The sequence below is a fragment of the Oryx dammah genome, unplaced genomic scaffold (assembly GCF_014754425.2).
Source record: "Oryx dammah isolate SB20612 unplaced genomic scaffold, SCBI_Odam_1.1 HiC_scaffold_28, whole genome shotgun sequence".
Taxonomy (NCBI): domain Eukaryota; kingdom Metazoa; phylum Chordata; class Mammalia; order Artiodactyla; family Bovidae; genus Oryx; species Oryx dammah.
Window position 1 is genome coordinate 47,940,555 of NW_024070212.1, and position 12,552 is coordinate 47,953,106.

Consider the following 12,552-nt stretch of genomic DNA (forward strand, 5'->3'; position numbering starts at 1 on the left):
CAGATAACATCCAGAGGTCAAGGATCAGGTGTTATACAACACAGCACATGGCCCAGAGCACACACACACACACACACACACACACACACACACACATACACACACATCTTTTTTGGCAACGGACCTTGGCTTTCATAACCACATTCTGCTTGAATTTGCTCGGGAGTTTTTTTGTGTGTTTTTTTTTAATAGCTACAAGTAATGAATGCCCATGCCTGATATTCCTGTTTTGATGAAAAATGAGTCAGCTATCTGATGGTGCTCAAGCAGAGGGTATCTGACCCTGGACTTGCAAAACAGAAATTTGTAATTTGCCAAAGGATACAGCTTAAAGCTCAACATTCAGAAAACAAAGATCATGGCATCCGGTCCCATCACTTCATGGGAAATAGATGGGGAAACAGTAGAAACAGTGTCAGACTTTATTTTGGGGGGCTCCAAAATCACTGCAGATGGTGACTGCAGCCATGAAATTAAAAGTCGCTTACTCCTTGGAAGAAAAGTTATGACCAACCTAGATAGCATATTCAAAAGCAGAGACATTACTTTGCCGACTAAGGTCCGTCTAGTCAAGGCTATGGTTTTTCCTGTGGTCATGTATGGATGTGAGAGTTGGACTGTGAAGAAGGCTGAGTGCCAAAGAATTGATGCTTTTGAACTGTGGTGTTGCAGAAGACTCTTGAGAGTCCCTTGGACTGCAAGGAGATCCAACCAGTCCATTCTGAAGGAGATCAACCCTGGGATTTCTTTGGAAGGAATGATGCTAAAGCTGAAACTCCAGTACTTTGGCTACCTCATGCGAAGAGTTGACTCATTGGAAAAGACTCAGATGCTGGGAGGGATTGGGCACAGGAGGAGAAGGGGCCGACAGAGGATGAGATGGCTGGATGGCATCACTGACTCGATGGACGTGAGTCTGAGTGAACTCCAGGAGTTGGTGATGGACAGGGAGGCCTGGCGTGCTGCGATTCATGGGGTCGCAAAGAGTCGGACATGACTGAGCGACTGAACTGAACTGAACAGCTATGCCATTGAGAAGATATTTTCAATAATTAGTATTTTGAACAATATTTAGCATATCCCCCAAGAAACTTCTGGACCCTTCATTAGAGACTTCATTCAAAATTTAAAGAAGGCCAGAGGGAGACGCGATGTCAGAGATTACATCAGACTCAAGTCTTGATGATCCAGTCCTGTCTGCAGCCTGCACGCATACCTCCTACTCTTTTAATTTAAAAAAGCACCAGAGAAATAGACCAGTCTCAAGAAAAGGCCAAAATTGCATGTATATACTTGTCACACCCTCTTCTCAAAACATGGTACATCTACAATAACCACCAAAGAGCACTGCCACGCTGAATACACTAGGAGAAACAGACTTTGGGCTTGAAACAGCAGGGTTGGCTAGAGACAGGACTGAATTGATGATGAAACTGTGTGTAGTGGAACTGGGGTAGGGGAGGCCATGCCCACCTGGAGACAGGTCCATGCCCACCTGGGTCATGCACACAGCCGAGCAGGGAGAACCAGGGCCCAGGACAGAGGCTGGAGGACACAGAAACAATTTGCCTCTCTGATGCTCCCCAACAGCATGGTTCCACGGGATATCCCATGAACAAACACTGTTCATTCAACCTTTTGAGGAGATGAAAAGAATGGCAGATACAGGCCAAGCTGGAAATAAGACAAAAGAACTTAAGAAAGATAAAGAAGCCATTCAGAATAAAACTCCAGTGCTGACACTCCCTGGAGCTCTGGGAAGAGACTTGGTTAATCCAAGGAGGCCAAACATGAGCTTTCTGTCAGGCCAACGTTGAAAAACAAAGTGTGCAGAGATAAAACAGGCAGCGGTGTTCAGGGACCCGTAACTGTAAAGAGGAGCACGGTTTTCAGAGTGTGACTAAAGCTTCAAGCATGCACACCTGGAGGCTCACCTCTTCATGAAATGACTTCATTTTGGAGAACACTGATGAAAATGTCACTATTTACGCCCAGAGTCAGACACGACTGAAGCGACTTAGCAGCAGCAGCAGCGTGGCTAGCCAGAGCAGGAAAAGGGATGGTGGCCTTTTCTAAAACCACTGAAGCTGTGGTCAGTGCCAGAGCCAGAGAGAGAACAAAAAAGTTTCATTTCCCCTCACAGCCTGGGCCCCCACTCCCACGGATGCCAGGCATTTGCTTTTTCAACCTGGAATCTGAGAATTTTAAGATCTTCAAACTGATGGAATTGGGGGCTACCAGGACCTTAAGAGTTGTAGATTCTTAGACATCCTGCTGCTGCTAAGTCACGTCAGTCATGTCCGACTCTGTGTGACCCCATAGACGGCAACCCACCAGGCTCCCATCCCTGGGACTCTCCAGGCAAGAACACTGGAGTGGGTTGCCATTTCCTTCTCCAGTGCATGAAAGTGAAAAGTCAAAGTGAAGTCACTCAGTCATGTCCGACTCTTCACGACTCCATGGACTGTAGCCTACCAGGCTCCTCCATCCATGGGATTTTCCAGGCAAGAGTACTGGAGTGGGGTGCCATCGCCTTCTCCCTTAGACATCCTAGAACCATGAAATTCCAGAATCTCAGGGTCAGAATTATTGTGTCCAGGCAAGAGACAGCTTCCATCACTTCCTAGTTGTGTGACTTTGGGCAAGATGCTTAACATCTCTGTGCCTGCATTTCTTCATCTACAAAGTGGAGTAATAATTGTACGTACTCCCATCTCTGCTCTCGGCCACACGAAGATACAGTAAGTCAGCAGTATACAATCCAGAAGAGGATCCTCACCAGAAATCTCTCATGCTGCCACCCTGATCACAGACCGTCCAGACTCTAGAACCGTGAGAAATAAAGTTTTATTTTTAAAGGGAAGAGGGAAGGAGGCTGGTAAGAATTTCATCAGGGCTACCTGACCAGCCTGTCCAGATGCCCACCTTCTCATAAGTGTCCTGTTCCCATGAACCCATGTCTAGGTCCCACAGCTACCTTCAGTTGACCTTCTTAAAGCAGGGTCTTCACTATAAAACCCCATCCTAGAGACCATCACACTCTTCCAAGGGCTCCTGGAGAACAGTGCCAGCCTGCCTTTTCCAGACTCTTCACCATTCTTGGCCCACATATCGTCCAGCTCCTGACTCTTAATAACGGTGGTGTTCATGGCTCTATAAACTGCTGCCTTCAGGATTTGGTAAGGATACTTAATCTCGGAAGCCACGACCCTTGGTAGGCCTGCTAGTGCTGACCCAGACCTCTGACTCCTTTTTCCTTGGAGGTCCTGACTCCTATCTTAGTTTCAGCCCTGGGTTCCTCAACTCCCAGCAGTAGCCCATCTATTCAACACCCTCGTCATCTAACTCTGGCCCCCTGAATGTGATTTTGCACAGATGGGACATAACCAAATTGTGATTGTACCCCCATCTGAAAGTTGTTGATATATAATGCCTAACAATTTATAGTAAAGTGTACATATTATTCCCATTGCAGTCTTTTAAAAAAATATTTCTTTGGCTGTACCATGTCTTAGTTGCAGCATGCAGGATCTGGGGATCTTCATTGTGGTAAGAATGATCTTTAGTTGCAGCTGCAGCATGTGGGATCTAGTTCTCTGAGCAAGAATCGAACCAAGGACCTCTGCAATGGAAGCACAGAGTCTTAGCCACTGGACCACCAGGGAAAGTCCCTCCATTGTTGTCTTTAAGAGACCAGAATTTAAAAACAACTGCCACCACCAATATTTGGGTTTTGTTAAGAAGATGTGCTCAACTCAAGTAGACCCAAGCCTGTGGTGCCTCTAACTTGAAATTTTGATTTATTCTCAACTGTTTCTGAGCCTCTACTAAGGGCCAGGGAACGTAGCACACCCTGGGAAACCAGGGCAAGACACAGTCCCAACTTGCGGAGCTCAGAGTACAGTGGGAAGAAAGGCAAGTCCCAGATGGTTAGGAGTCAGAGTGGACACCACTAAGAGGCCTGTAGAGGAGGCAGCAGCTGAGCGAATTGTTAAGAATAAAAGAGTAACAGGGGAAGGGGAGGTAGTGGAGGGAAAGCGTTTTAAGCAATGGGAGCATTATGTGGTGGGAGATCCTAATTCTGTGCATCAGTTTGTAGACGTGGCAGTGTGGGGTGGATAAGTGCTTCCAGGAGGGATGAGAAGATAGAGGCAGGCATACCCACATTCTGGTGGGCTTTGTCTTCCTGGCTAAGCAGTTTGGACTTTATCCTGTAATGTACTTTGATTCTTGGTGTACATAAGAATCAGTGAGGGAGCCCATTTTTAACTGTGGCTCCTGAACCCTGCACATAAAACATTGGATTCAACAGGTCAGGCAATGAACCCAGGAATCTGCATTTCAATGACCTCTCCCTCCCCTGAGTATATCTGATGCAGAGTATGCCTGGGCAGTACTTTTCCGAATACAGTTACAGGAGATGGGGAGTCATAGAGGGGTGGCATGATCAAATCTGTTCCAGAAAAGTCGCTCTGGCAGAAAGTATGCATACGTGCTCACTCAGCAAAGGCCCCTAATCCTTTGGTAATCCCCTAGTAACCTTCTGTTGCCCAGGGCCTGCAGCGCTCAGAGGTGGCTCTGAGATAGTCTCCTGAGAAGGGAGTCCACTGGGAAAGTTATGCCTCCTGGCCTGTTGTTCTGAAATTTTGTAGCTCCAGACTCAGGGCAACAAGAGGTGCTGGTTGTGAAGGCAGGAAAGCCTTGGGGCTCCAGGTCCACTGATGAACTTCTGAATGCTGGAGGACACAGGCTCTTAACGGGGCAGACGCCTGGAGCAGACCCAAGTCTGGTCTTGTTGGTGCTACAGAAGCTCCTGACAGGACAGAACCTGTGCTCATTTGGTTAATAAAGACCCAGGGGGATTTGGGTACAAGCCACAGCAGCATTTTCCCCTGGAATGCCAATAATGTCACCTCAGAAAGCTGAACCCATCCTGATTAGCATGGCCTAGTTTCTTGCAGCCAATGGCAATAAATACACTGATAAATATTTTGTGATGGCTACAACAATGACATTCCAACCAAAAGCCACACTCATTTTCTAGAACTGCTGAATCAGTCAAGCAGCTGTTCTACAAAAACTGCCTTCTTATAACCTGGTGATCTGACCGTGGTAAAATGTTCAGGCGGCCTGATGCTGGCTGACAGCATCCACCACCCACACCCACACCTAGATCCAAGCCTAGTGAGCCTTTAGTCCCAGAACCTGTCCGCCTTTCCATGCCTCTTCCAGAGCAAAAGTCACATCTCTTCCAAAGTTGGACCATGCTATGATCTATAACATTTTGTTTCATATTCTACCATCTCAGAGGGCAAGAACCCTGTCTTGGGCTTCTTCTGGCTCCCTGTGCCAAGCAGCTATTCCAGTGAGCAAGTCTGAAATGACCAAGAGACTTCCATGTGGTCAGGCTGGCCCCACTCTTAGCCCCAGCCAAAGTCCTCCCAGCTCAGCTCTGCCACTGCCCAGGCACCAGACTCTAGCCTGGGACATTTGTTTCCTGAATACTCCCCGAATAATGCTGTTGGTGTATCCTTATAGGATTGCCCCTTTGTCAGCTGAATCCTGATTAGTATTTTCTGTGATGGAGCCTCACTGACCACCTGGCAGGACCCCACTGGGGATCTAGAGAAGAAAAATAGTCTTGTTCAGGTGCTTTAAATAGCCATTAGAAGGTGATTCCATTTGGATCAGGGGGACTACCTCACATATTTTGGCTTTTCTGTGTTAACTTGCCAGTCAGATTCTAGCCTATAAACATTTATTTATCTTAAATTTATTTATTTATTTTTGGCTGCTCTGGGTCTTCGTTGCTGTGCTCAGCCTTTCTCTATTTGCAGTGAGCGGGGGCTACTCTCTAGTTGAGGCGTGCGGGCCTCTTTCTCCTTGTTGTGGCTCCTCTTGTTGTGGAACAGGCTCTAGAGTGCCTGGGTGCACGGCTTTAGTTGCCCCACAGCATGTGGAATCTTCCCGGACCGGGGATTGAACCCATGTCCCCTGGCAGACTCTTCACCACTGGACCACTGGGGAAATCTGCCAAACACGTTTAAATATCATTTGTGTGCATGTGTGTGTGTGCATGTGAGAGAGAGATCTAAGAACGTTTGTGAGTACGTAACTGGTACCTAAAAAGATCTTATCTAATATCTAACTTGATATTATTACTTGAAGGGTAAGTTTCAACATAGGTATCAAAAATATTTATAATTAATGAGTTGCTAGAAAATTGGGTTTGCTGCCTTGTCTGGAAGACACAGCTGTTTCTTGGTCTTATAATCAAGAATTTCCACCTGGCATAAACAAAAATTACAACAAAAACTCTACCTGTTGGTCCTGTGTGGCCTACTGGCTTAGGATGACCCACAGCATGTTTATGTAGTGCCATTAAGGTGGGAATCAAAGATGGGGGCCCCAACTGCCACCCCTCCCAAGTGCCTTCAGCTCAGAGACCCTACTCAAAGATGCACAACCAGTTTTTAGACACCAAATGACAAAAGTGAGTTTCAGGAGACCAATAGTTACACACACACACAGCTGGGCCACCCTTCATCTTAACAGCTATACAAAAGGCTTTGTGTGCACCTGTATGGTCATTCTGAGAGACTGTATTTCAGATGGACTGGGCTGAGTCCTCCCCATTCTCAAATTGTCAGCTTAGTTCATAGCCTCCAGCTACCTATGCTGTAATAATCACACAGCAAAACCTGTGACTCTGCAACCCACCCATGGCAAACAGAGGCAGCTGAAAAGGCATAATAGGTTTGGGAGGAGCACGAATATTTGTCAAGTTCCCACGACAGAAAAAAAAAAAGCTTTCAAGATAATCCTCTGAAGTATCTACTCTTTCCCCCACTTTTTAGATGAGCCCACTCAAGCTCTAGGAGATTGATCTGCCAAATCCATACAGCTAATAAGAGGCAGAGTGGGATTTGAGCCAAAGTCTGCCTCTCTTACCACCCACGTGTTATCTCATCTATTTCATTTAATGTAATTTGCTCTTCTTCACATTATGATGACAATATTATTACCACTACTTTCCAGGTAAAGAAACTGAGGTTGTTTCTGAAATGAGTTTCCCCTCTGGAACACTCAAGCATTTTTCCATACTGTCTCATAGAAGTATTTTTAATATACAAGTCAAGACTCTTAACAGAACATGAAAGAAAAGTTTTTAGAGAACAAGTCCCTCGCAATGATTGCTCAGCTTCTTCATAGTTCCAAGTAGACTAAGTCTTCATATAAACCCTCATGATTTAATATCATAAACAAAATGGTAATGATATAATAGCATACAACAAAAGAACCAAGACTTCTAAACCTAAAATTCATGTCTGAAAGAAACTGTCCTCAGCTCCTAAGATTCCTGGCTAAGATGTCATGGTTGCAAATAACAGAAACCAGTCTGGCTTAGCATAACTAAAATGTGGTTTTATTGAAAGTATGAAATTCAATAACTAGGGCAAGACAGCTTGCAGGATCTCAGTGTGTTCTTAGTTGCTCAGTCATGTCTAACTCTTTGTTAGTCATGTCTAACTCTTTGCTATGGACTGTAGCTGGCCAGGCTTCTCTGTCCATGGGGATTCTCCAGGCAAGAATACTGGAGTTGGTTGCCATGCCCTCCTCCAGGGGATCTTCCCAACCCAGGGGTTGAACGCAGGTCTCCCACATCGCAGGTTAATTCTTTATCATCTGAGCCACCAGGGAAGCCCAAGAATACTGGAGTGGGTAGCCTATTACGTCTTCAGGGGATCTTCCCGACCCAGGAATCAAACTGGGGTCTCCTGCATTGCAGGTGGATTCTTTACCAGCTGAGCTACCAGGGAAACCTGTACGGGCTTCAGTAAGAGAGTTTAAAGACCTTCCTTCTACAGCTGAGGCAGCTTACATGATTCAATTCCCAACTTCAGGACTCAGAATGAGAAGTGAATGTTTCCAACTAATTCAGCCAGTTCTGGAGCAGGGTTGCTATTGCTATTGCTAAGTCACTTCAGTCGTGTCCGACTCTGTGCATCCCCATAGACGGCAGCCCACCAGGCTCCCCCGTCCCTGGGATTATCCAGGCAAGAACACTGGAGTGGGTTGCCATTTCCTTCTCCAATGCATGAAAGTGAAAAGTGAAAGTGAAGTCACTCAGTCGTGTCCGACTTAGTGACCCCATGTACTGCAGCCTACCAGGCTCCTCCATCCATGGGATTTTCCAGGCAAGAGTTCTGGAGTGGGGTGCCATTTGACTCACCCATATAAGGGGCAGAGTTTTTAGCAAAGGAAAAGTAGTCATTCCTAATATTTATTCATAAAAATATAACATATAGCTAACTCCAAATTCTAAGCACAAAATTATTATATGGATAGAACAATAGGATGGGGAAAACACTATATAAGAAGTTAGGCAATGCGATTCCTATTAATTCTCTGCAATGTCTTTGGGCAATTCCTGCATCTATAAAATCAGGAGTTGAAGTAAATGACCAAAAGTCTTTTAAACCCACCCTGAGGTCTAGGTTTCTGTAGATGGTTGGTATAACAGTCACTTCAAGGAGACTTTAATACAGCTATCTGAGGAATGCATATGTTTTGATGAACCCCAGAGTTTGTTTGAAGCCTTTTCCTACAGAAACAAATGAGTGCAATATCACAAGAATGTCAACATCCAGCTCCATGAAAAGGGAAGAAAAGATTAACATGCCAATTCTAGAACTTTAGTGCTGGCCCCCCAGACCCCATTTCTAAAGGAGCTTCTTTCACGCCCATCTGATTAATGTTCTATCTGTACTTGGCTCACCAAGCAGAACACGTGACTGCAATATCACATTTCTATGCTGGATTTTAGTCAGTACTTTAAGTTTGCCTCAAATTAGCTGGGAACCTGATTCAGAGTTACTGCTGACATTACCCTTGTCTTATGCTGACCAGCCAAAACTGAGCTTAGATCCTTATCAATAGAGAGAATAATAAATCAAGGCAATTTGTTTTAACCATATGCTTTATTCCCTACTGTGCCCTCCCTCCATGTCCCTTCTTTCAACCATTCTATTCTGCTACAACCACAGTACTTGGGTGTTTGTCTAAAATGAAATTAGTTTTCAGCAGAAACATTTTAAAAATTGTAACATACTTGCCACCCCTACCCACCTGCACTCCAAACCCCCTTTACTCTGCTCTGGCTTTTATCCCCCAAAGCATTTATCGCCTTCCAACATATCATACAACTTATTGTGTATATTCTCCCATCAGACTGTAAGCCCCCACAAGGGAAGATATCTTATTATGGTACATATATAACTGGATTTTCTCCCTGGCCCCTGGCACAGAGCACCTAACCCCCTGGAATTTCTGAGCCATAGGAATGTACTTTGTTACTCATAGTGAGCTTCTTTATGATCATAGTTGAATTTATGCTAATAAGGTGACTAGTGGTGAGGTCCTAGATAGTTTCAGGATGGAGGTAAATGGCCAGAGACACCAACCATATGATTAGAGGTTTAAAAATTCTAGCCCCACGCTCAACCTCCAGGAGGGGAAAAGGGATGAAATTTGAGTTCAGTCACAATGGCCAACGATTTAATCAATTGTGCCTATGTAATGAGACTCCCTCAAGCGAAGAGTTGACTCATTGGAAAAGACTCTGATACTGGGAGGGATTGGGGGCAGGAGGAGAAGGGGACGACAGAGGATGAGACGGCTGGATGGCATCACTGACTCGTTAGACATGAGTCTGAGTGAACTCTGGGAGCTGGTGATGGACAGGGAGGCCTGGCGTGCTGCGATTCATGGGGTCGCAAAGAGTCAGACACGACTGAGTGACTGACCTGAACTGAACTGAACTGAACTGAATGAGACTCCCTATACAAACTCTAAACAAAAGAGCTTCCCTGGTGGCTCAGAGGTAATGAATCTGCCTGCAAGGAAGGAGACCTAGGCTAAATCTCTGGGGAAGATCTCCTGAAGAAGGGAATGGTTACCCACTCCAGTAATCTTGCATGGAGAATTTCATGATTAGAGGAGCCTGGCAGGCTACAGCCCATGGGGTCTCAAAGATTTGGACACAATTGAGTGAATAACACTTTCATTTTCATACAAATTCTAAGCAACAGGTTCAGGGCACTTTTCAGTTTGTTGAACAAAACTGCATGCCTGGAGCATGATGTACCCTGACTCCACCAAGGCAAAAATTCCTGCAGTTGAGACCCTTCTGGATCTTGTCTATGTACCATTTCATCTGGCTGTTCATTTTTATCCTTTATGTGTTAGTCACTCAGTCGTGTCTGATTCTTTGTGACCCCATGGACTGTAGCCCATCAGGCTCCTCTCTCCATGGGATTCTCCAGGCAAGAATATTGGAGTGGGTTGCCATTTCCTTCTCCAGGGGATCTTCCTGACTGAGGGATCGAACCCTGATCTCCCATATTGCAGGCAGATTCTTTACCGTTTGAGCTACCCAGTGATGCCCTCATCCTTTATAGTAATCCATAATCATCAGTATAAACTCCTGAGTTATGTATGTCACTCTAGTAAATTATCAAACCTGAGGGGGGAGTGTCATGGAGACCTCAATTTTCTAGACAACCAGGCAGAAGTGCAGGTAACCTGGGGCCCCATTTTGGCTGGCATCTGAAGCTGGGCAGCCCTGTGGAATTGAGCTCCTCGCCTATGGAAAGTGAGTGTTATTCACTCAGTCATATCCAACTCTTTGTGACCCCATGGACTGTAGTCTGCCAGGCTTCCCTGTCCATGGAACTCTCTAGGCAAGGATACGGGAGTGGTTGCCATTCCCTTCTCCCGGCACTCTTCAAGACTCAAGGATAGATGCCAGGGTCCTGCCCTGGTTGGATCCAGGGTATCCGAAGTGTGACGGCGTCAGCAAATGAATGAATGAATGAGAGAGGAAAGAATAGAAGCTGATATTCCTTTGTTTACACAGAAAGCCAATAAAGCCCCAAGACAAGGGACTTGCTCTATTCACGGAGGCCGCAGGCGCCCTCTCACCGGAGTGAAGACACAGAGTGCCTTCTCCATCGGGTCTTAGAAGCCCAGGCAGGAAAGTGAATGCAGAGAGCCTCTGTGCTCCAAGGGATCAGCCTGAAAAAGAGAGGGAGGGAGAGAGAGAAAGGGAGAGAGAGAGAAAAAGATTGATTGACATGGGGTGACCAAGCTTCGGTGAGCAAGGCCCATAACTTTATTTTCAAAAGGAACTTTTATACCTTGACTTGTACATAGAGGGAAATGAAAGATGCAATGTCATACAGAGTCAGCCCAAACATTATATCTGTTTTTTCTTTATTGAAACCAGGATTTTTTCTGCATACCCTTCCCATAAACAATGTTGTGTACATTATCTTCTGGCCTTGGAGGCCTGTGGACATTTTATGACCCTCTTTTGATAAAGGCTGCTCAACCAGAAAACTTATTTTCCCTTGAAGTGTTTTTTCTTTATATTTTTAATCTATGTCAGCCTCAGGAAGTATTAAACAGAGTTACATTTCTCATGGAGCAAAGGTGCAGTGAGTTACAACAAAGAAAGAACCAATTAGCTCAAAGGTCTGATATGGTTAATTTCAAGGCTATTGCTTGTTTTTCTTAAATTCCAACTACATTAACTATTGCACTCCCAGATGCACAGTGGATAAGAGATATGGGAACTTAGCAGCAAGCATTGGCTCAACAATGAAATCCTACACCAGCACTACTCTAATAGCTTTTAACTCTTTGAAAGGCTCTATATTTTTAGAATATTTTAGGCTTCCTGTGCCTCTCACAGTTGGGAGGCTGTGAATAATCACACGCGTAGCTGCAAGAGTCTGGATAAACCTGTCAGGCAAGCTAGAATGCTAACAGGGGGTGGGGGGGGGTTAATTGAAATATTCCTTTCATGCCCAAGAGACTTATTAGCTAGAGCCCTAAGTTGATTTTCTCCAGAGAAAGGTGGTCGAGGATAGCCCCCTGTTAATGTCAGCAAAGTTGGTGAAAGGCACAAAATAGTAAGACAGACCGATTCTGGTTTTGGGTAGATGCTCAAGCAGGTCCAGGGGCTCCCTTGAGTCCTGATCCACCTTGCTCGTCAGGTCTCTTCCACATGAGCTTGTCATGGGTGGGATCTCCCATGGTGGCTCCCAGCAGATAGAACCCAGGTTTCCTGCATTGCAGAAGGATTCTTTACCATCTGAGCTGCCAGGGAAGCCCTAACCTATGGAGTCTGCGATAACTCTAAGCAGTTAGTCAGAATTGAACTGTGAACACACAGATGGTGCTAGAGAAGGAGAAAATTGGTTGTTATTTTTTAAATGACACACCCAACCTCTTAGAAAAGTGTCTGGTACATAGTAGGCTGCTGCTGCTAAGTCACTTCTGTCATGTCCGACTCTGTATGACCCCATAGATGGCAGCCCACCAGGCTCCCCTGTCCCTGGGGTTCTCCTGGCAAGAACACTGGAGTGGGTTGCCATTTCCTTCTCCAATGCATGAAAGCACTCACCTAATATTTACTGAATGAGCAAATGGACAGATGTCATCCTATATAGGACTGCCATTAAAGTTCTCCTGTTTTGACCATCATCT